At 43.5% G+C, this 22,818-nt stretch overlaps 1 long non-coding RNA gene across 1 annotated transcript in view; it reads left to right on the top strand.

Moving 5' to 3' along the window:
• LOC105464983 (uncharacterized) overlaps positions 1-20,330 on the top strand; it is a 167,543-nt gene extending 147,213 nt beyond the window's left edge. Inside the window, exons 4-6 of the long non-coding RNA XR_977196.2 lie at positions 11,038-11,144; positions 18,110-18,375; positions 18,540-20,330. This is a non-coding gene — a long non-coding RNA (uncharacterized lncRNA). The remainder of the gene's footprint in view (positions 1-11,037; positions 11,145-18,109; positions 18,376-18,539) is intronic.
• The last annotated feature ends 2,488 nt before the right edge of the window (positions 20,331-22,818 follow it).

Below are 22,818 nucleotides of genomic sequence, written 5' to 3'. Positions count from 1 at the left end.
CACGCTGTATCCATCAGGGTAGATCCTGGGAAACTGATCTCAACAAGAACCATGCAGCTTGCCTCCCAGACTGCTTCACGTTCAGACCTCAAAGCAGCCTGCAGAGGGGAATATCTTCTAGAAGGATTTTATTTTGAATTCAGCTGAAAGAGGGTACTACACAGAATATCAAAGGTGAAGCTGTATTGCATTTTTCACAAGGAATAAAAAGCTATCCCTGTGGTCAGTACATGTGCAGGGGAGCATTTGAGGGAGGCTATATCCTAGCACAAATATTCCTCCATGCCCAAGAGGCTGGTAGGACAGATGAATGAATGTGTTGTTGTGCCTAGGCACTGGGCTGAGTTGTTTTTATAGCCACTAGACCTACTTAGACTGTTGCCTTTGTGAACCAAAAGCTCCAGGTTGGGAGGTTAGCCATGGAATCAGGGGTTTTATTTTGGTGGTGTTCTACCTGGTTCATTCAGGGATAACCGTATTAACAGTAAGTTTTAACCAAAGTCACCACCGCCCTGGGCAGGAAACCACACACTCACTCTTCTGGAAATGCATGCAGCCTGATTCTCTTGTGGGTTGTGTTGAATGGAGAGAGAATACCTGGATGTGAGGGTTACAGAGATATGAGAAAGAAGTGGGGCATGGATTAGCATCATTATACACTAATTAACCACCTGTCTATGAGTCTTCTAGAATAAAGTAAACCAGGCCGGGCGTGGTGGCTCACGCCTGTAATCCCAACACTTTGGGACTGCTGAGGTGGGAGGATCACCTAACATCAGAAGTTCCAGATCAGCCTGGCCAACATGGTGAAACCCTGTCTCTACTAAAAATACAAAAATTAGCCAGGCATGGTGGCGTGTACCTGTAATCCCAGCTACTTGGGAGGCTGAGGCAGGAGAATCGCTTGAACCTGGGAGGTGGAGATTGCAGTGAGGCAATATCGAGCCACTGAACTCCAGCCTGGCCGACAGAGCGAGATTCTGTCTCAAAAATCAAAACAAAACAAAAAAAAACCAGAAAGCAAACCAGGGATAGTCTCTTTCCAGGTCCACTCTTGGGAACAGAAGTAAATCAAAGAGGCTTATGCTAGAGCTTGACTCTGACATTTCAGGACTTTAGGGACTCTCATCTCTTCTCAGGCTCTTCATGGTAAATAAAGTCTTATTAAAAATGAAGCATTTTAGGACATAGTTCCTGATGTGCCCAAGTTTCAGGCTATACTCACTGGTAGGCAGATTAAGCAGAGGCTTTTGTGGTTTGGAATCCAAATGGTGTTATGACTCTAAAGCATATTCTTTAGAGTCAGATATATCTGAACTGAAATCCTAGTTCTGCACCTATCATCTGAGCAAGTTTGGAAAGTCACTCAATTTTGTTTCTTTGTCTATTAAATGAGGTAATACCTGTCTCATAGGGTTGTTACAAAGATTATTACTTTTTAAAAATAGTAGCTACTTTGAATTGAATATTTGCTATGTGCCAGACACTGTGCAAAACACATGTATTAAATCATTTAATCTGAACTCACTATTTAAATGGTATAATATTTGCAAAGTGCCTGGCACACGGTAAGGTACACAATAAGTGTTCAGTAAATGGCAGCTGGTGCTATTGTAATATTTCAGAGATACAAAGATGGGCTTCTTGCTCCTCTTATTCTCCTCTTCCCCAGACAGTTGATGCCTAAACTGAGAAAGGTGGTCAAAAACATAATCATCTCTGGCAAAGAGAAACCACTGGCATTGAAATGAATCCCAAAGTATAAATGACTAATAATATAATCTGTCCTGACAGTGAGTTTTGATAGGGCAAGGAGGTGAGGAAAGGTGAAGAGGCAGAGGTGGGGAAAAAAGATAAACACTGAAGATAAACTTTGCCAGCCCCGCCTAAAACATTCTGCTGCAGTAGACTTAAGGGGTTGCAAAGTGAATTTTCATGGGCCAGTAGGAGATTTTCTGTACATTTGTTTTTTAGGTCTATTTGAGTGGAGAATGGAAAGGGAGGTCAGAGAGAGCTCAGGGAAATTCTGTTTCTGCATCGTTAAATTTTGGGCAGCACTTGAAATCAGGGAGATAGAATTTCCTGAGCCTAGGGGAATCTCTGTGGGAAGTCCAGGGACAATGAGCAAAATCTATCTCAGAGCGATCTCTGGCTATTTCAGTTCATTTCCTTTCACCTTGGGGATAGTATTACCCAGGAGTAGGGACCCTGAGACCTTCAAATGGGTCTGTGGCTGGCACGAGCTATTCTTCAGATGCTTGCCACAGGCCCCACACTCAGGCTGAGCTTCTTATAAAAATATCCTGGTTTTCTGTTTCCATAACTTATAATGTGCTTCTTCCAGGAAGCAAACACCTTCAAGGGCAATTAGTAGAAAACTTGCAGAATTCTCCAATGCAAGGCAGTATTGAAGCAAAGTGAAACACTTCTGAGAAAAGGTTCTGGGGAATTTATGTAATGAATCTCCAAAGACATATTTATATGTTTATGCACTTTTTTTTGGTTTCCTTGCTTCTCTCTGATTTTAAAAATTATTATTTTTGTATATATCAAAATAGCCTTTGAGTTTCACGTCTAGAAACAAACATTTTAAAGTGATTGTTTCTTACGGCTGCAGTAAAAAACAACACAAGGTAGATCCCTCAAGTGTTAAAAGCATCTACCCAACATTCCAGGGAATGTCAGAAGAAGTGTATGTTAAGGGTAGCATGATGGAAAGCAGGATAAAGTGCCAGGCTGCTCAGTTCATATTTGGTCACTCATTCATTCATCCATTCATTCATCAAATCTCAATTGATTAATTTTTTTTTTTTTTTTTGAGACAGGGTCTCACTCTTTCACGTACAGTGGTGCAATCATGGCTCAATGAAGCCTTGACTTCCCGGGCTCAAGCCATCCTCCCATCTCAGCCTTTTCAAGTAGCTAGGACTATAGGCATGGACCACCATGCCTGGCTAACTAAAAATTTTTTTTTGTAGACACAGGGTCTCCCTATGTTGCCCAAGCTGGTCTTGAACTCCTGGGCTTGAGCAATCTTCCTGCCTCAGTCTCCCAAAGTACTAGGACTATAGGCATGAGCCACTGTGCCCAGCTGTGAGCACCCATTTTGTGCCACACACTCTGCTGGATGCTGGGGATATAGCAATGAGCAAAACAGACGAAACTCCCTGCCCTCATGGAGCTTACTTTCTAGTTGGGGGAAGCATGGGCAGAGGCTCAGAAGTGTGAACGTGCCTGGAGTGCTGGAGGAGCAGCAAGAGTGTGTGGCTGGGGCAGAGGGTCAGACAGAGAGAGCAGCAGGAGAGAAGGTCAGGGAGTGACAGGGTCAGACCATGTGGGCCACGAAGGTCATAGTCAGGGTTTTGTCTTTACTCTGAGTGAGGTGGGGAAGCTACTAGGAGAATGTGAACAGAAGAGAGGCATGGTCCCACCTACATTATAACAGAATGCCCCTGGTTGCTATGTGAAGGGCACAAGTGGAAACAGGACCTTCAAGGAGGCTGCTGCAATAGTCTGACTGGACACAGTGGTGCATGCCTGTAGTCCTAGCTACTCAGGAGGCTGAGGTGGGAGGATCACTTGAGCCCAGAAATTCAAGGCTGCAGTGAGCTGTGGTTGGATCACTGTACTCCAGCCTGGGTGACAGAGGGAGACCTCATCTATATTAAAAAAAAAAAAAGTCTGGGCCAAAGGTGATGTTGATTTGGACCAGGGCTGTGGCAGTGGGAGTGATGAGAAGTGTAGTTTGAGTCCTGGACATTTTTTCAAGATGGTGCTGGTAAGATTTGCTGACAGACAGGATGTGCAGTGCTTCCAGATCCTGACCTAGTGTACAGTGTTTTCATTTGATGGCAAATATGGGACCTCCAGGGGTTTTTGGCATCAAGTATCAGACCCTGCTCACACAAAGTTAGAAATGGGGATTTCTCTGGAAGGACATGCGATATCTCACAGACAAGAAGGAAAAGCAGTTTTAAGACTTGGCTTGGAAATGATAATGTGGGATCTTACTACAACAGCAACCAGCAGGCCTACCTTAGGCCACATCATCAGTGGTCATTGCTGAATGGAGCCACCCAGATAGGGGAGTAATGCTTCCTATAGGCAAACTGGGATCAAAAGAAAGAGGGCCAGTGGGTGTTAGACAGGCAAAACCCGCAGATGTTTAGACTTCATTCCAGTTTAGAGCTTAAGAGATAAAAGAAACAGAGGCTCAAGTTTTGATCAATCACAAGGCAGACAGGGGAGGAAATCATCTGGCTTCCCCTGAGCTGTGTTGAGAAAAGAGTCCTGGCCCGGAGGGTCATGCATCTGGTCTGAGCTCTGCTGCTCACTACCTGTGCTACTTCAGGCCAGCGGCTTAACTTCTCTGGCCTTGGGCTCATAGTGGACCAGAGTAAAAGCTGCAAACCTTGTCTTCACCAAGGACCACTTTGATGATTTCTCCCACTCACCTCCCACTCACCTCCCTCTCTTCCCCAATAAACACATTAATTCATGGCTTTATCCTGTAGAAATGTACAATATGCATGAGACTTCTTGAAATGTTGAGATCAGAGGAAGAGCGATTTGAAGCAGGAAGTGAATGGGCAAGGCAGGAGGAGGAGCACAAATGACAGAGCACTGCAATATTTTATAGGTAGGATTAGGAAAATCTTCATGTTCTCTCCTATTGTTCACTTTCTGACCTTATTGAGGCCAAAGAAACTGTGTCCTCTGAAAGGTTTGATCCACCCAGGGTTTTCTGAGCGTCAAGATACCATTTGTTACACTGTCACCTTGAATTCCCCACTGGGGTTGCTGCACAGGCTGTAGATGTGAACGCAGCAAATTGCACCGGGTTGCTCCTCCATCCACACTGAGCACTCCCTCCCAAGCGGCACCCTCCTCCCTAGCACTTATGCCCACTTACATTTCATACCAGCCTATTTAGCACTTGATTACATATTGCTTTGAATTGTTCCCCAGCCCACTCAGATCAGAGCCTCCCACCTTCCAGCCCGCCCACTCCTAACTCCCAGTGTGCTAGATTTTCAACCTCCTCAAAACCTGTAGTCTCTTTCCCCTGCCATTTTTCTGTCACTGCATCAGAACCTTCCCCCCACTTCTTCATTTCCTTCTCTACTTCACCTATGCTTCCTGGGCCATCTCATCACTCTCCTTTGCCTAAGCCCTCCCTCGCCTCCGCCCTTGCCCTGCTGCTGCTCCGGTCTGGCTGCAGCCCAGCCTTATCAGGCAGCTCTTCCTACATTCTGACATCTGGGCTCCTGGGCTCCTGAGCTCTGCTGGAGAAAATCACAGCCCACGCAGATTGGCGCTACTACAAAGTCATCATCTGCACAGCCTAGTGGGCTGCTGAACAGCCTGGAAACACTTCTTAGTGTCCGTGTCAGCAAACCTCCCCCTTCTCCACTATGGCCCTTCTAAGTGTTTCCCACCCTTTGAGCTTTGCTGAGAAAATAGAGGCCATCAGGTAGGAATTCCCTTGTTTATATGCACCCACTTCTCTGCCCCACCAAGAAACATATGCTTCCCTCCAGCGTTTCTACCTTCCTCCAAGCTGAGAGGCCGTGCTACCTCCTACCTGTCCAAAGGCAGCCCCCTCCTGAAAGCTCTGCAGCCTTGGCAGCTTGGCTTCATGTATTCTCCTCTCACTCTCCTCTACCTTCCATCTCTCTCTAGTTCATCTGATCTTTCTCCTGAGCAAGTAAACCTTCCCTCTCTACCATCCTGTGCCTCTTCTCCTTCCCAGCTCTATTAGTCCATTTTCACACTGCTGTAAAGAACTGCCCGAGACTTGGTAATTTATAAAGGAAGGAGGTTTAATTGACTCACAGCTCGGCATTGCTGGAGAAGCCTCAGGAAACTTACAATTATGGCGGAAGGTGAAAGGGAAGTGAGGCACCTTCTTCACAAGGCAGCAGGAAGGAGAAGAGTGAACAAGCGAAAGTAGAAGAGCCCCTTATAAAAACCATCGGATATCGTGAGAATTCACTCATTATCACAAGAACAGCATGGAGGAACCAGCCCCATGACTCAGCTACCTCCACCTGGTCTCTCCCTTGACATGTGGGGATTATAGGGATTACAACTCAAGATGAGATTCTGCATGGGGACACAGCCGAACCATATCACCAGCCAAATGTGATGGTAGAGCAAGTTTGGTGAGGCACAGCCTGCTATGACAGTAAAATGCACAAAGGACAAGAGTGACCCTCTCATTGTCCAGTCTGTGGCCACTTTCAGCTCCTGCCTTACTTAGGACACCCTTTTTTTGAGACAAGGTATCATTCTGTTGCCCAGGCTAGAGTGCAGTGGCACAATCACAGCTCACTGTAGCCTCAAATTCCTGGGCTCAAGTGATTCTCTTGCCTTAGCCTGCTGAGTAGCTAAGACTACAGGAGTACACCACCAAATCTGGCTGATTTTCTAATTTTTTTGTAAAGATGGAGTCTCATTTCATTGCCCAGGCTGGTCTCAAACTCCTGGCCTCAAGTGATCTTTCCACATAGGTCTCCCAAAGTACTGAGATTATAGGTGTGAGCCGTAGCATCTAGCTAAGAAATGATGCTCTTGACCCTGTTCTCATCTTGATTCTCTCCCCTCTCTTGACCCCTATGATGACACTCTGTTCTCCTGCTCCCCCTCTGTATTCCAATCGTAGCCTTTGCCTCTTCTCCCTGGCACTCTCCCGCTGAAGCTCCTTCAGGCACTGGCCTCCACCTCCTGGGTGAAATCCAGGTTCCTTCGGACAGCAGACAAGGGCCTCTGCCATTTGGCTTATCCACATGATTTACCCTCCTTCTCCACTGGCTATATCCTCTCTCATCTCTGTGACTTTGTGCATTTCTTTACTCTGCTTGGAATGCCCTTTGTGCCTCTCTGCCACCTCACTGGGAGAACTCCTATTCATCTTTAGTGATCAGCTCAGGTGTTGCCTCATCCTCTAATAATAATAGTAATAATAATAATAATGCCTCATCTGAATTTCCAAAACACCCTGAGAGTGTCTTGGTCTTAGCACTTATCACATTAAATAGAAATGATCTATTTACCTGTGTGTGCTCCACTAGTCTGTCAGCCACGCTCAATGCCTGGCAAAGCTTGGCATGCAATTAAATGCTCAATCCATGTTTACTCATTGAATGAATGAATCAATGTTCAGTTGTCCTTCAGTATAGGTGGGGGATTGGTTCCAGGACCCCCCACTGACACCAAAATCACAGATGCTTGAGTTCTTTATATAAGATGGGTAGTATTTGCATATAACCTATGTAATCTTCCTGTTTACTTTATATCATTTCCAGATTACTTATAATACCTAATACAATGTAAATGCTAGGAAAATAGTTATTATACTGCATTGTTTAGGGAACAGTGACAAGAAGAAAAATCTGTACACGTTCAGTACAGAATGAAACTATCCATGTTTTCTTCCAAATATTTTCAACCCATTTGTGGTTGAATCCACAAACGTGGAACCCACAGACACAGAGGAACAACTGTATTTTGTTATTGTTCCCAGCGTGGCTACTCCTGGGCAATGAATGTGATCAGTCTTCTCAGAGCATTTTTATGTGGTAGATATATTTTCTTATTGTGATTAAAACACATGTAATGCAAAATTTACCATTGTAATCATTTTAAAATATAAATCCAGTGACATTTAGTACCTTCAGAATGTTGTGCAACCACCACCACTTTCTATGTCCAGGACATTTTTATCCCTATACCCATTAAGCAGTCATGCTCCATTCCTCCATCCCCTGGCAATTACTGATCTGCTTTCTGTCCCTATAGATTTGCCTATTCCAGATTTTTCATATAAATGGAGTCATATATGTGACCTGTAGTGTATGGTTTCTTTCACTTAGCATAATGTTTTCAAGGTTTATCCGTGTTTTAGCATGTCTCAGTACTCTTTCTTCTATTTATTTATTTATATATATATATTTGACATAGAGTCTCCCTCTGTCACCCAGGCTGGAGTGCAGTAGTGTGATCTCAGCTCACTGCAACCTCCGCCTCCTGGGCTCAAGCCATCTTGCCTCAGCCTCCCCAGTAGCTGGGACTACAGGCATGCACCACCATGCCCAGCTGATTTTTGTGTTTTTAGCAGAGACAGGGTTTTGCCATGTTGGCCAGGCTGGTTTTGAACTCTTGGCCTCAAGTGATCTGCCCACTTCGACTTCCCAAAGTGCTGGGATTACAGGCATGAGCCACCACACCTGGCCTATTTACTTTTGCCCACGATCACTAGACACTGTTTATTATTTTTTGTGATCAAGCACTTCTTTTTATGACTAAATAATATTCCATTGGATGGCTCTACCACATTTTGTTTATTCGTTCATCAACTGATGGACATTTAATTTGTTTCCACTTTTTGGCTGTTAAATAGTGCTGCTATCAACACTTGTGTACAAGTGTCCATTTAAACACCTATTTTCAATTCTTTTGGGTATATATCCAGGAGTAGAATTGTTGGGTCATATGGTAGTTCTATATTTAATTTATCAAGGAACTGCCACACTGTTTTCTACAGTGGCTGCACCATTTTACACTTATATTACCATATACATTACATAAGGGTTTCAACCTCTCTACATTCTTGCTAACATTTGTCATCTTCTTCTTTTTTCTTTTTTTTTTTTTAGTATAACCACCCTAGTCAGTATGAGTGGTAGATATATTTGAGGCATATGCTTAGTTTAAATGACTCCTCTCTGTAAGTGCCTTACTACCATCTGTAGAAGGTGGCTCCCACAGTTATTTACACACAATGTGACGCTGACCTCTGGTCATAGTTGACTGGATCATGGATGGATTCCTGAGCCAATTTGGGTCAAATATTTTTTTCCACGGGAGTCTGTATTTGAGTAGGGGTGTGGGGGATAGACCTGGTTCTTATGGCTAAAATATGAACTTGGGAGCTATGGGTAAGCATCTTTGCTCCCTCAGGGGAACAGATCAGCAGAGGGAACTCCTCAGGAAAAAGACAAACACAAATACTCAAGAGAGAAAAGGAAATGAAAGATGGACAGAGTACATATCCCCCTGAGTTCTGACAGTTTGCAAATTCCCAGTTCTAGTCCTTTCTTAAGCCTGACTGCATTCTTGTTTTAGGGCCTATAACTTGCCCTTTTACCCTGTTGTGGCTAAGTCAATGCCAGGGAATTTCTGTTTCTTGAAAATAATAGAACCCAGGGCAACAACTCATTGCTACTCACAACCTACTTAAGAAGGCCCGGAAACTGTTGGTCAAAGCACAAGAACTATAAGGATGCTTTCATTTTTTGGCTCTAAAAATTATTTCTTGTGACCTCACCGGCCTTGCCTCTGCCCACCAACCCAGTGTAATTTGGAGGCAAATTCAGTGTTTTAATATCATCCAATATTCATGAGGCATCCTCAAGGGCAGGGTGGTCAGCACTTTGCCACCACCTTGATGTGTCTCTTGGCATCTGTTCTAGATTTTTTTCCCCTAATAGCAGAACTCTTTCATTTGGCTCACCAAGTGTCATGTTTTCTTGTTTCAGTTATCACTGTAAATTTTCCCACTCTTACAGAGCTCTTCAAGGGCAGGAAGGCAACACAGTTTAGAGGAAGGACATTAAACTGGAATTTCTGAAGGACCAAATTCTGCTCCTGTTCCTGCCACTAGCTTTGCTCTGTAATGCTGAGTAAATCATGAGACTCTATCTGTTTTCCCATCTGTGGAAGTGGGAGAGAAAAATAATACTTTCTCTGCCTACTTCACAGAGATGCAAGTTAAAATTAGGTCATGGATATGAACATTCTATGAAGCAAAAATATATAAATTGCTTTATCCATAATGGCAACGAACTCCTTTGTTTTCTATCCCACTCCCAGACATCAAGTTCAAGGGCCTCACTCAAAAATTACTTGAATTTAACTCCAGTTGATTAAAAAAAAAGGAGGGGGGGACCCTGTCTCTTCATCCATTTTTCTTGAACACTGATGAACACTTTTTTAAATTACAAAAAAAGAAAACAAGAGACACAGATCCTGTTCTGTTCTAAGGCAAGTGAATTTCGTGCCATTTCTTTTTCTTTTTTTTTTTTTTTTTTTGAGACAGAGTCTTGCTCTATCACTCAGGCAAGAGTGCAGTGGTGCAATCTTGGCTCAACACAGCCTCCACTTCCCAGGTTCAAGAGATTCTCCTGCCTCAGCCTCTTGAGTGGCTGGGATTACAGGTATGCGCCACCACGCCTGGCTAATTTTTTTATTTTTAGTAAAGACGGGGTTTGGCCATGTTGGCCAAGCTGGTCTCAAACTCCTGGGCTCAATCCATCTGCCCACCTCGGCCTCCCAAAGTGCTGAGATCACAGGCATGAGCCATCGTGCCGGGCCTGTTGCCATTTCTTAATGACTGTATTTATTTCCCTGTAACCTCACATGCTATTTCCTAACACGTCTCCATCATGCATATTTCTCATTAACAGTGGTTTGCGAATTTGTCTGCACAGTGAAGAGCTTAGAAAATTCTGATGCCTGTGTCCCACCCCTGGAGATTGTGATGTAATTGGTCTAGGCCATGGCCTTTGGAAGTTTTAAAAGCTCCCTAACTGGTTCAAATGTATAGCCAAGTTTGGGAGTCACTGTCTTTAGAGTTCCTCTCCTTGTTAACAGATCTGATTCTCATCATCTTTGGGTTAATTCCCAACTAGGCTCTCACCTGAAGCATTTGCCTTTTAAATTGCTGTAAGGAAACAACAGAGGAGATTAATCCTAAAGTCATCTTTTCTTCCTACTGCGATTGCCTTGGTCTTCATCACTTTAATTGAAATCCCTTTTGATAAATGCAGTGAAGCCATTAATGGAGGCTTCGCTTATTTGCATGCACATTTCCTGTTCTTCTGTGTCTTCCCACCAACAACTTAGTTATGATTTGCATACCTCTTTTTTTTTTTTTCTTTTCCAATTCAAATGGCCTCTCGCTGTACCTGAGTGGCTGGCTGGGTCTAATTGCTATCTTCATTTCTGTTTGGGCAAAATTTTCCTTTCTTCACTTAGGTCATCTCCACCTTCAGGATCTGGCCAGCCAGGTCGGCCAGCTTGTCCCAAGGGTTGCTTGGGCTACACCTTACACTGAGACATCTCACAGTTTGGAGCTAGACTTGGTAAAGCCATTCTGCTCTTCTGTTGTTTATCCATTCCTGGCTGACTGGGGCCAGAGGAAATCTGCTGTTGATGTGGTAATATAAGTGAACCCTCTTAGAGGTCCATGGATGACGTGGTTGACCCCACATTGGCTTCAGTCAGGAGCTAGGGCAGATTCAAACCTGAGCACGCATTCCTTTGGGTCTTTTGAGCCACCCCCTGCCCTAGGGGATTGTGTGAGCTTCATCTCAACATGGGTCTGAATTCCTAAGTAAAAACTAGGACTGCTGTTTCACCCAGACCATCCTCCCTACACGCAATGTGTCACTGTCTATCATCTGCCTTGGCCCTCCAGGTTTATAACACTATCTGATTTCCAGGGACTGGAAAGGGGGTGGGAATGATAGAAGAATAGAGGCTTTCAGTTCAACAAACATTACTGAGTCCTGGGCTGTTTCAGGCCATATGGTGCCATGGCCCCATGACAGTCCTCATTCCCTCTCCTCTCCTCTCTTTGTCATTCACTCCCTCCCCGATTGGCTAGAGCCAGAGCACCAATCACAACCAAGGGTGAGAGTTCCAACTCACCTGTGCTATCAACAAAGGGCCAAAAATCATTCCCCCTCTCTCTCTTTTTAAGAACTTCTTAATTCTTTTAGTTGTTTAAGCTATTTTATTCTCTCTCTCTTTCCCTGAAGAAAGCAATTTTTATGTAAAAATATATTTTGAGGTATTTCAAAGAAATTTACCATTACCTTCTTTAAATTTTTATTTTTTATTTTGGTGGGTACACAGTAGATGTATGTATTTACAGGGTACATGAGATACTTTGATACAGGCATGCAATATGTAATAATCACATCAGGGTAAGCAGGGTATCCAACCCCTCAAGCATTTATCCTTGGTGTTACAGACAATCCGATTATAATCTTTTGGTGATTTTAAAATGTACAATTAAATTATTTTTGACTCTAGTCAACCTGTTGTGCTAGCAAACAGTAGATCTTTATTCATTCTTTCTATTTTGTACCCGTTAATCATCTCCACTTCCCCCTGACCCCCAACTACCCCTCCCAGCCTCTGGTAACCATGCTTCTGCTCTCTACCTCCATGAGTTCAATTATTTTAGTTTGTAGCTCCCATAAATATGTGAGAACATATGAAGTTTGTCTTTCTGTGCCTGACCATTACTTTAAATGACTGGAACATACTAGCATTTTCCCACTTTACTTTTGCTTTAGGGGCCCAGGATAAATCCACAAAGGCATATGATACCTGAGGCCACAGATTGAGTCCAACAAAGGTCTCTTATCTTATGTATTATTAATGCCATATCATGATGAATAATAACTGAACCTATTGAGCACTCTTACTACATGCTGGACACTATGCTAAGCCCTATTCATAATTAATTTTAGTGACTCCTTGCCCTACCTTATGAGGGGGGTATTATTTATTATCTCCATTTTACATAGGAGGAACTGAAGCCTAGGGAATTGAAAGCTTACTCCTCTAGTAAATGGAAGGGCTAGAACTCAGACCTAATCTGACTACTGAAAAGTCTTAATCTCTACAGTTTTCTGAGATGATCTCCTTTTAGGAAAATGTTGTCTTTCAATGTCAATAGCAAAGGTTTCTCTGATTTTGAAAAGTGAGGCCTGTATAATTATTGGGTTATAAATATAAGGGATCAAGAGTTTCATGTACTTAATAGTCACTTGAAAAATAATTATCTATGGGTTGATTGACAAGCAGCATTTTGTGCATTCAGATTCTGGATAGGGTTCTAGATATTAGGAAATGATGGAGGGGAAGCCAATTTAGCTTCCTGGGGGTTCATACAGAGGCCCTTTTCAGCCACACCTGTGCCCTGTTGTTGCACATTCCAAACCTACTCTAAAAGGCTTCCTTATTTCACAGAGATCTAATATAAAAGTGATAGAGCTGACTGACAAGGCTGAGGAAGGCTTTTGAAGGAAAAGATAGCAATTTCAGAAAATGAATCCTGCGGTTTAGAAAGAAATCAGCCGAACTTATGATCTGAGCTCATTTTGTTCTGTTCTATTAAAGAAAAAGAAAAAGAGGAAGAAGAGAAAAAAATTGCTCTATCACAAAGAAAACAATTTCCTTAAACCTGGTGAATTACAGTCTATCTATGGAGCCTGCATCCCACTGAGATACCTAGACTTTCAGAGCCAAAAAGGGACATTTAAAGAAAGCTTTTTCATCTGAGTCCTGAATTTCACAAAAAGGAAACTGAGGCTCCAAAAGAGTCTGGAACCACACCACTAGTTAATGGAAACTCTCAGTTTTCCTCCCTTTTTTATCTTACCCCTTCTTCTTACTTTTGCTTTTTGAATGACAGGGTATTCACAGGCCACTGAAAGAAAAAATAAGATAATTTCTGGTTCTTCAAGAAAGGTCAGTGAGAGCTCTAAAACCTCTAGAAAGAAGAGAGTCAAATTATTTAATCTAATTTCAGGAAACACCTTGATTTTATTAGCTGAGGGACTGAGTAAGGAGGCAAATCAAGATTTATTACTGCTTTCCATGAAAAAAGAGGAAAATGAATATTGGCTTAATGAGGGTTTGGGTCTGTAATTTAATTCCTCACCTCTAGAGAAACAACCCACAGAAAAAAGTTTAATGGATCCTATCAGTGATCTCTTGAGCAAGTAAGGAAAGGAGTCATCTGTCATTTCTCCAGGGAACTCTGGGTTCAAAGTTGCTTCTGTGGTATGGAAGTCTAGAAAAGAAGCAATCCATTGGAATCTCATTGGTCCAGAAAGCATGCCAAAAAAAGTGTTGTTGCTTCACCAGACCAGGTAACTAAACTTAGGAAAAATTCCTAACAAAGACTTAGCCAGTGATAGCAATATTAATTCCAGGGGAAGAGTTTGGAGGTGAGATGGAGACAAAGAAGGAAGGCGGAGATGTACCAATTCATTAAGTATTTATTGAGTGCCAACTATGTAGTAGACACCAAGAGATAAATAAAACCAGCTCTGTCCCTGGAAATGCTTGCAGATGAGTAGGAACTAGCAACCATGAAGGACCTTGTTCCCAGGATCCGGACACCAATATGCAAAACCATCCAACATCCCCAGCAGCTCATTTCCATTCTTAGACTCTTGTTCTGTGACATTTATTGGACAGTGCAACTCACTCCTGTGGGCTACAAAACTCCCCAACTAATTAGCAGTGCACAGATGTTAACCTAGCACAGATGTTAACCTAGCAGCTGGGTGCTATACAAGGCACACATATCCAGCCAAAGTCTGAGGATGTTTAAAAGAAAAAAGAGAAATTCAGAGTCAACTGAGCATCCAGTTGTCTTCCCCAGATGTCATCAGTGCAAACAGGAAGCAGGGCTTGCCCCAGCCATGATCAGAAATTCAGCTCTTGAAGGCTGCTTCACTCTATCAAGACTTCAGCTGTTGAGGAAAGGGACTACTTATTTGTGTTAAAAAAAAAAAAAAAAAAAATTATCCACCATGGGATCTAATCCAGGCCAGTGCCAGTTGGATCGATCAACCTTTTAAAAATCGTTTTAGGACAAATATACAGCTATAGTCATGAATTAAAGATGTGAGGGAGAGAAAAATAGTACATAGCTTACAGTGGTTAACACTGGGTTTAAAACCAAAGTGTGATGCTGCATTAATCTTCTGGTTGAGGCCTAATAGGAATTGAGTAAATTTGTTTTAACCATTTCTATTCTGACAAACATTAAAGATTCTTGAGTTTTGTGGAAGACAAGAAGGAGAATGACTTAGGTGGGGATAGGAGAGGTAGGTGTGGCTAACTTTAAAAAAAAAAAAAACACAGAATTTTCTACCAAAGCTGTATATCTGATTGTTGAATATTAAATAATATTATTATTACAATATTAATATTGCTGGCCAATTTTGTTCATCCTCTTACAGGTATATTTCCAAGTCATGAGTTCTTGTGTACATATAAGTGTAGAAGAGACAAACAGTGATACTCATAGCAATTAGGGTAGCTCTGTGATTCCCTAAGTGAATTACTCACTATTCTTCTGTATTTTTATAGGTAGAGTTATGCCAAAGACTTCAGGAACAGATTGGGAAGCAGGGCCAACTTCATGGGCCTGTGACCAATGTAGTCACACAGGGCTCCACACTAAAAAGGGGTCCACAGAGGGCAATAGTGGAACACAGGCTAATCCCCACTGATGCAACACTTGGCATTTAGTGCTCTGCATTGCTATCTTCAAATTCTTAGTAATTTTATCTTTGAGTTTGTGTTCAGTAAGTGAAGCTCAATGGAACAATGAAGCATGTGCCTGGGGACTTGAAACCTTGACAATCCTGCCATCCTGGTTTCCTAGGACTTCTCATCTCCCCAGGATGGGTTACTGAGAGTCTGCCCTCTGTTTCCTGACGTATCAGGCCGCACCCAGCCACCCCTTCCCCACCGGCCTCCCCTTCCCTACCCTAGCCCTGTGATTGCTGTCACTCTCCACCTGGGGTAACAGCCAGGCTGCATTAGTGGGGGGTGCCTGTGTTCCACTGTTGTCCTCTACTCCTGGCAGGGGCCTGGGCACAGGCACGGGGAAGGTTGGGTATGCACCCTCTGACATGTCGGGGTAGAGCAAGTTAGCAGCGGTCCCTGTCCTGGACTGGCAGTGCCACAGTGTATTTGGCTGGTGACTTGACGGAGCCCTCCCACCCATCCCTTATTCAAGTACCTGCGGCATCCTGGCATGGAAGCTATAGACTCTTGAGGAATCATCTATTGACCCCGGGTTGGGACAGTGGGCCTATGGGAAGGAGGAGATTGAGTTTCTTGCCCCAGCTAGGGCCTTAAATTTTCATTTTGCAATGGACCTCTTGGCAAGTGGTCAATTTCAAAGATTAGGGATGAGGCAGGGTGGAGAAAAGCCTACTACTTGATTAATACAATTTTTGTATGACATCTAGCTTGGTACCTAAGCTATTGGTAAACACATTAGAAGAATGGAAAATAAGTTCTTGCCCTTGAGGGGCTTATAATCTAGTTGAAAATAGATGAAATCAAAATAGATGAAACAATGAGATTTCACAAAGGAGGCAGAATGGAAGAGGGGTCTTGAAAGTAGGATTTAGGGCCGGGCGCGGTGGCTCAAGCCTGTAATCCCAGCACTTTGGGAGGCCGAGACGGGCGGATCACGAGGCCAGGAGATCAAGACCATCCTGGCTAACACAGTGAAACCCCGTCTCTACTAAAAAAATACAAAAAACTAGCCGGGCGAGGTGGCGGGCGCCTATAGTCCCAGCTACTCGGGAGGCTGAGGCAGGAGAATGACGTAAACCCGGGAGGCGGAGCTTGCAGGGAGCTGAGATCCGGCCACTGTACTCCAGCCCGGGCGACAGAAGTGAGACTCCGTCTCAAAAAAAAAAAAAAAAAAAAAGAAAGTAGGATTTAGTTGTGGAGGGAAGGGGGAAAAAGAGACCTGGTTAATGTACTGCAAAATATAGGGCTAGGCTGACTTGATGATCGTGGTATATGTTTTGGTTCAAGGCCAATTACAGCATGCTAGAGGAGAGGGTGATCCTGGTAGGAGGGGAAGCTGTAGGAACAGGCATGGTGGATGTGAACCACTGAGGACAGTGACTTGGCAGAATAAAGAGTGTGGGCCTAAGGTGGGCGATAGGCTGCATGGAGCCAAATCACAGATGGCAGAGAAAAGAAAAAGGGTTCAGAGCCTCCCAGCTATGTACACTGAGGTACGGCAGGCTGCTACTGTACAACACAGCAGGCCACTCAAAGCTCTCCTTCTGAGACCAGCAAAGAAGGAACGAAAGGAATTGACCCTGTGCTTAAGCAAACCATGGAGTGAAGTGAAGTTTCACAGTGAGCTCAATGATGAGGGGGAAAAGCAAATATTCTCTGGTGAAGGTTGACTTAATTAACCATTTTAATAATTCATGAGTCTTTAAAATGTTTGCCAGAAGATTCAGAGCTCAGATTCTGCTTCTGGCGTTGAACTCAGGGTTTTCTCTATCGCAAATTGTGCTGGCTCATGCAACAATGGCAGCAGCATGCCTGGGAATGTAAGGCGCTTGCTCGGATAAACTGTGGACAGCTTTTATCCCTTGGGACTTCAAACCCTTCTGAGAATCTGATGAAACTACTGAACCTTTATCCTAGGAAAAATACATGCATGTACAAATTCAGGGCTTTGGAGACTCCCCTGAGGTTTGCCTTTGAACCCTAGCCTAAGAATCTCTGATTTAGGACCACCTCTAAGGGCTCTAACATTCTATGATTCTTTTTTAACCTACCCACAAGCCAGCCTTTCAAGATGTCACCTGAAAATGCAGTGACTTTTTGGGCTTGCAGGCAAGCAGCCTCATGTAGATGTTTGCAAAGTGAGAAATGCATAATGCAATATTTGTTCATTAGGCTGAAGCAATGTTAATGCAGAAAAGAGAACTGAATGAATCAAAAGCCATGAGTCAGCTGCCTCCTTAGCAGGTGGCGGAGAGGGAGGCAGCCTGCTGAAGCTGAGGGGGTGGGCTCTAGAGTCAGACAGCCTGGGGCCCTCAAACCCCAGACAAGGTACTTTCTGGCTGTGGCTTGGGGGAGCAATTCAAGCTCTCTTAGTCTCGGTTTCCTCATTTGTAAAACAGAGCTAATAAGATGTACTCTATACCCTATGTTTTGAGGATGAACTAAGCCGAACTGTAAATCCTTATGCATAGTGCCTAGGCTACAGTAGTGCTCAGTAAAGGTACTGAACTCTCTTAATCTCACCCAGAAGGAGGAGGGGTGCTGTGAATTTGGGGACACTGTGTTGATTTAATGTTGGGGGAGGAAACAGACTCAGGAGTGGCTTGGCACTCTCTCAGAACTCCTGGATATATAGCCTCTCCCCTTCCCTCATTCCCCCAAAAGCTTCCCCTCCCGGAATGTGGGCCGGCTCAGGAAGCTAAAGAAGCACCCCTTGTTAACAGCCTTGGTCTTCTCCCCTCCTCAGCTGCTCAGGAGTGTGGAGGCTGCAGGAAACAATGGCAGGAGATCTGGGCTTTTTCTGGCTGCAGGCCTGACTGCAGCAGAGAAGGCAACAGAGAAGGAAAGAGAGAGGAAGAAAGAGTGAGAGAGAGACTGGCTTCTCCTCCATTTCTCAAGCAAGAAGGCTTGCCAGCACCGCCCACCATGGAGCTGCGGCTGGTCCTGGGGTGAATGCAGAGCTGAGCAGCATACAGCTCCCGTTCTCATAGACCTGGCAACTCTGACATGGAAGTAAGGCTTGCCCAAGGCTGCACTGCTGGATGCATCCAGACCCTTCGATAAGGGGTTTGGGAGGGGAGGGGGCAGACAGTGAGGGCAGGATGGTAGAAAATGTGTTGACTCAGTGCCAGGCCCTGAGCTAGACACTTGACATGCACTAACTCTCATTCTCACAGCAACGCTCCAAGATAAATGCTGTTATCCTGCATGGTACAAGCGAGGAAACCGAAGCTCAGAGAGGCCAAGTGACTCCCTCAAAGGCAACAGCTATTAAGTGGTGCCACAGGATTTAAACCAGGTCTGCCTGTCTATGAAATACTTTTTTCCCCATTCCCCATACAAGCTTAGCTAGGTGAAAACAGGGAACCTCGATAGTCCTAAAACTCTGGGTCCTGTGAAGCCATTACCCAGTCACATGCAACGCTATGCAGAGTCCTGGCTCAGTAAATATTTGCCCCATGAATGGGAAGGAGAGAATGTGCCTTTCTTGGTTCTAGGCAGCTCTTGGCAGTTCACGTGCACTGTTTACCTTTCCTCCCACATTCCCCCGAGAGGAATCATCATCCCTCCCTTCCCTCGACTGAAAACAAGGCAGAGTGGAATGACCTGAAGTGCCTGGCTTAAATAGAGCCTATCTCAGACCTGCCCCACATGGCCACAGGTCTCCTTTCAAACAGCAACCTCCGTCAGAGAATCCCAGTTAAGAAAAATATCTCACATCGTTTAATAAGGCAGACTTGGGAGGAGTAAATGTTTTAAGGCCTTTGCAGTCCCAGTGTTGAGAAAGATTGTGTGTGTTCAGGCTCCTACAAGGGAAAGCATTTTGGATTTCCTGGGAAAGCTGGCATCCCAGAGGCTGAGAGGGGATCGGGGGAGGAAGGTCTGCAGCAGGCAGCAGCAGGGAGGTTTCAGCCCAGCTTGGGCCTCTGCCGAGGAGAGACCCTGCTGTCCTAGGGAATTTGCTGAGCAGAGTCTCTTGGCCTGATTTGTAGCTAGTGATGCGAATGCATTATCCAAAGCTGGGTGCTAAGCAGAGAGCAGAATGAGACCACCTCTCCATTCATTTCCAGCCATTGATTAGATGATGTTGATGAACTGTGATTTTTAAATGGAAACGGCTTTGTCATCATGATTTTTCAATACAATTCTAGCATGGCTCTTTATTTTCTAACCAAGGCCCTAGGCATCCTATTTAACATGTTGGGTATGACATGTTCCCCAGGGTCAGCTTTTTATTTCATTGCCATTTTAAGGGTATCAGAATATGTGCTAAGAATTTACATTTGAATAATAGATTTCTGGATGGTAAAATCCTATTATTTACATTTAGTAAAGTCCCTTTGGATATTAAGAACCAGCACAATATTAATTTTTCTTGCTGTCACTTAACAATATAAATTGGTTTTGTGTAAGAACCAGGAGCTCATTGGATTGAATTTAGGAAACTGGTAAAACAAATTTGACTTCAGCGGGTTTGAATGATTACAATGTAATAAACATATAAAGGCTAGGAAGCTAATTTATCATTGCTTTTTATTTTATTTATTTGAAACTCCTTCATCTTTGGTATAAACAGGCTTTATTAAAGATTTTGAATTCAATTTCCAAATGAGTTGTAAATGGCTTTCTATAGAGAGATTACTTGATTTGTTGTTTTCCTGAATAAAACATGTTTTTGCCCAGTGGGGTTATGTAGCCTATATATTAACATTGGAGGATTATTCTGTTGTGCTTGGCATCTATGATGTGCAACATTTGATTTGTTCTCTGATCTATTTGTCTTCACTCTCTTTAATAAACACTGAGACAGAATGCATAACCTCTTAAGACCTGCACTTCAATGAATCATAAAAGAATGTCTGCCTGTGTAGCAGTTTATCATTGGAATAATAATTCTTGTTCCCTTTAAAAATGTTACAGTGTCTGCTCTTCAAAATAGACTGCAGAGAAAAGCATGAGAGATGCTGTGGGTCACTGATGGGGAATCATAATTGACCTCAGCTTTTGTCGCATGGTAACAGGCTTTCAGGGTATTAGATCATCACATACCACAGAACTACAAATATACTGCCCTCAAAGTCAGGGGGGAAATTTTCCATTTTCAATTTATAAAACTACACAGCACAGACCTGTGTAAAAGGAGGCAGCTTGTCGGTTGGGCTGGAACCTCTAGGAAGATAGCCCTTCAGGAGCCTGCCATATTGTAAAAACCTGTTCAACTTCAACCCTTTTGCAAAAGGATTGTGTAACTTTCACAGCCCAGTGCTTACTGGAATAAATGCACACTGCACAAGTGAAATCACTGAAAAAGGGATCAATGCCTAGGTGAAGTATCTCAGAATGCTGGGGCTGGGAAGAACCTTGGGAGGCCATTTATTTTAACTCCCTCAAGGCTAGTTGGCATATTTTAATGTATTAAAACTAATGTCTAAAGAGCTAGAAAAGCTGTCTGAAGAATTAATATCTCTCCTCAGAAAACTCCGTTTGTTGTTGTTACTGTTTCTTTTATTTTACTGCATCATAAAACTCCAGAATGAAGGATGCAAAGTTTTAGTGGAGAGGAAGTCATTAGCCAACATCATTATTGGAAGAAATGATTTTGTACTGTTAATGACAGTATTATGTTTACTCCATAATTCAATAACTGTGAAGCAGTCTCCAATGAAGAGATTCAGATATCTCTGTTCAAACTAAACTGTGCCATAGGCCAAACTGACCAAATGTATTGTTTTTAAGCTTTTAAGTTGACTCAATAATTCCAAAGTCTAGCAAGGAAATACAAATAGTTAAACGATTCACTCATAAGTGTGTAGCAACCTCAGGAATGAGTTGGTCTAGACTAGTACAATTAAAGTAAATCAAACTCCAATCTTAAGGGAACCTGCCCCTTGACGTAGAGGACAAAGAAAAGACTGGAGGGCTGCCAGGCCTACTTTCACGTCCTCACTTCAAACCCTAAACTGTGTCTCCTCTTCTTAAACTCCTAGAATATCTCAGTTTGTCATTTTCTACCTCCCAGTGGAAAATAATTCTCTTTTCCAAGATGCTTCAGACAATCCTAAATCTCAGTCACTTGTGATCACATCCACAATAAGGTATTATACGCACCCAAACCTGGCTTTACTTCTGACTGGGCTGAATGTTCTGGTTGTCTACCTTGTCTTTCTATCTTCCAGGCACCCATCATGGTACCTAGCATATAGTAGGTATTCAACTTTTCTTATTGCTGATTGTTTGTTAACACAATTTTAGTGGGATCTGTAAATTCCATATGAACCCATGACTTTAGTTTGCCTCTCAGCAGTAAACCTGCTTTCTCAACTCCAATCTCTATTTTCTGTCTGACAAGAATTACTTCTGTCTGCAGCCCATTATATTCTAGAAACCACAGATTTTTAATTTGTATTTATTTATTTTTTTTGAGACAAAGTCTCACTCTGTCATCCAGGCGGGAGTGCAGTGGTGCAATCTCGGCTGACTGCAACCTCCGCCTCCTGGGTTCAAGTGATTCTCCTGCTTCAGTCTCCCAAGTAGCTGGGATTACAGGCATTGGCCACCATGCCTGGCTAATTTTTTGTATTTTCAGTAGAGACAGGGTTTCACCATGTTGGCCACACTGGTCTCGAACTCCTGACCTCAGGTGATCCGCCCGCCTCAGCCTCCCAAAGTGGCGGAATTACAGACGTGAGCCACCGCGCCTGGCCTAGAAACCACAGGTTTAAATCTTGCCTTCAGAAAGGTTGTTAGTCATAAAAGTTTTAGACATCAAAAAGAACTACTTGGAATTTCTGTATCACACATGTTGCCTTGAATTGTATTCTAGCTACTTTATGGATTTTTGTATCTCCAGTTAGAAAGGATATTTATTTATTTATTTATTTTGAGACAGAGTCTTACTCTGTCGCCCAGGCCGGAGTGCAGTGGCGCGATCTCGGCTCACTGCAACCTCTTCCTCCAGGGTTCAAGTGATTCTCGCGTCTCAGCCTCCCAAGTAGCTGGGAAGCGGCAGATGAAAGGTTGAGACAGGCAGGGTCTGAACAAGAGAAAAGCATGGACCCTCAGCCAGCAGGATGCAATTATAACTGCACACCACCACATCCGGCTAATTTTTGTATTTTTAGCAGAGACAGGGTTTCACCATATTGGGCAGGCTGGTTTTGAATTCCTGACCTCAAGTGATCCACCTGCCTCAGCCTCCCAAAGTGCTGGGATTACAGGTGTTAGCCACTGCGCCTGGCCTCTGTTTCTTTCTTTGTTCTCCTAGTGCCTAGTCCAGTGTTGGGCACTAGCAGGTACTGAAGAACCTATGTGATTAATGAATGAGTGAATGAAAACAAGTACTCCCAAGCAGAAAAGCACACTGTTTTGAGTCTGGGATTCAGGCAGAAATGAGTTAGAAATCTAAGACTACTAGCTGTGTGACTTTGGGCAAATTATGTAAATCCTTTATGTCTT

The sequence above is a fragment of the Macaca nemestrina genome, chromosome 13 (assembly GCF_043159975.1).
Source record: "Macaca nemestrina isolate mMacNem1 chromosome 13, mMacNem.hap1, whole genome shotgun sequence".
Taxonomy (NCBI): Eukaryota; Metazoa; Chordata; class Mammalia; order Primates; family Cercopithecidae; genus Macaca; species Macaca nemestrina.
Note: the sequence above shows the minus strand (reverse complement) of the source record. Positions and strands in the feature narration are given on the sequence as shown.